We start from the raw sequence: 2765 nt of genomic DNA on the forward strand, positions 1-2765 counted from the left end.
ATGTTATAACTAGTATATACACACAAAAAATTATTTTCCTAATCACCTCACCGTACATGCCAATTTACACAAAAAATAATGTAAAATTTATTCATATATATTAATCTTAATTTATTCAAATTACTAGACGGTCACAATTTACATGTTGAAGTTTTTTTTTTTTTCATAAACTGCTATAGCTTTTATTAGCGGTTTATGACCTAAGTCAATTTTCACATAAATTTCTAAAGTTTGTAGCTGTTTATATATAAATTTTAAAATTTTTACACCCTATAGCATTTTATATATAATAAATACATAACTAAAATATAATCATTTTGAAAATGTTGCAATTGGATAATTTTGATTTTTAATTTATTTAAATATGTAATTTGTCAAATTACTTTTATACTAATATACATATTATTTTGGAGTAAATTTTAATTTTGTTTTTTCAAAGATAATTTTGTCATCGATTTTATCTATCATACGTACTTTTGATAATTTATTCAAAAAAATTTTGAAATATTATATTTATTCAAACAGAAAAATAGAAAGTTCAAAATATGTGTTCGAAAAAGAATTGAATGTATTCAATATATTAGAAAAACTAAAACTGTTCATTTTCATTTGTTTAACCCTATCAATATATATATACACTGAAAATTTTGTCATATTTGGGGGTCATTTTTCTTTGGAGTTTCTATATATATATATATATATATACCAATAAAAAATACTTATCACATGTTAATATAAAATTTGTAGTGACGATATGTTTGGCAATCACGTTGGAGAGTATAAAAGTACGTTGAAATTCTTTGAACATTGCTTCTTAATGTTTGGCAATCTTTTTCCTCTAAACGCAGAAGTGATTTTACAATCTAAAAGCGCAAGCAAAAAATTTTTGCTTTTGCGTTCATTTCAACGTGCGTTAGCCTTTGATGAGTTTTTTGCAAAAGAATTTTCAAATTTGTTTCAAGTCATTTCAAATATTTAATTTTTTTTCAATTTTTATAACTTTTTTTATATTTTAAGTCATTTCAAATATTTTAAATTTTTTTCAATTTTTGGTACTTTTTTATATTTTGATTCTTTTATTAAATTTGTTATTATAATTCTATTATAATATGAATTATTGATCTTAATAAAAATGATAAAGTAAATAAAAAACTAATCATACATAGCAATGGAATCATAAGTAATAAAATTTTACAGTCCAAAATAATACTAAATAAAAAATACTGAGAATACTAAAAAAATTATAGAATATTTTTTGTTTGACATTATAAAATTTATTATTGTAATTTTTTTCACTGTTTATTATTCTAATTTGTTATAATATGTATTATTGTTCCTATTGAAAACGATAAATTAAATAAAAAATTAATCATAAATAATAATAAAAACATAGTAAAAAGTTAAAAACCAAAACAGTAAACAAAATAAAATTATTAAGAATACTCATAAAAAATATTAAAATATATTATTTTATATTTTATTTTTAATTTAATAAATAAATATTATTTTTTTATTGTAATAGTAAAAAATTATAACAAATTAAAATAGAATTTTATAAAAAATACTATATAAAAAATATACTAAAAGAAATATAAAAAAGATTGAATATACTAAAAAATAATATTATAATTTAATATTATGTTTTTTTAGTAATTAATTAATTATTTATCTAAAAGTAATTTTGACTAATATTATTTAAACAATTTTATTTTATCAAAATTAATTTTAGTATAGAATTGCCAAACATAAATCATGTTGGCACAAAATTAATTTTATCTAAAATTAATTTTACAAAATTACTTTCGTTCAAATTTCACTAAAAACTAACTCTAATCTAAACACACACGTTACGTTGAAATTCTTGTACATATTCCAACGGAAAATACTTTCAAGTTCATGTTGGAATATACTTTCAAGTTCATTCATGCATGAAGTTAACAACAAATAGTAAAGTTTCAAAATGATAAAACAAAAAAGTACCTGGAGGTTATCAAAATCTATGTAATCATTGCTAAAGATTATTAAATAAATGAAAAAAAACTATAGTAGTAGAGTCCAATTTTTTCTTCCTACATTGAGCTGTTTCATACAAAGCAAACATATTTGCATGTGATTCATAATTAGCCTCCCATGATTATGATTTCAGAAGATGTTTCTAATTTTCTACGTAGTATTCCAATATGGTCAATTTATTCACCTGCCCACTCTAATCTTTTGCTCCATCTAAACGATACAAATATTGGTGTGATCTTTGACTAATGCTAATAAAAAGATACTATTCCTGTTCCAAATAATATTGGTGTGAATGAAATAAAAGATACATCTTTGGATACGCTACGTCACTAATGGGAACATATTCAAGCAAACCCACTAACTAAAGCTCACTTATTAATGAGACGCATAAGTCTATCATTTTCTTGGATCTCAAAGGAAAATTTTTTTGCATTCTATATGCTTAAGACTAAAATAAAACTAATAATATAAGAAATCTAGATTTAGAGTAAAGTTCTTTAAGAGATTTTTGTATTTTAGTTTATCCTTAAAGCTTCTATTTCTAGTCAACATACCGTTTAGAGGGTGAATATTTACGAATAAAAAGTTTATCAATATTAAATTGAATAAGCTCTCATACCATGTTAGAATTAAATGGATTTAACAATTTAAAAAATTAGTTCAAAGAATAAGGAATAACTCGCAACTTATAATTCTTGTAGAGACTTTATTTTTGTTGAGAAATATTAAATTTGTAATACATATTAGATTTA

The sequence above is a fragment of the Arachis duranensis genome, chromosome 2 (assembly GCF_000817695.3).
Source record: "Arachis duranensis cultivar V14167 chromosome 2, aradu.V14167.gnm2.J7QH, whole genome shotgun sequence".
NCBI lineage: Eukaryota > Viridiplantae > Streptophyta > Magnoliopsida > Fabales > Fabaceae > Arachis > Arachis duranensis.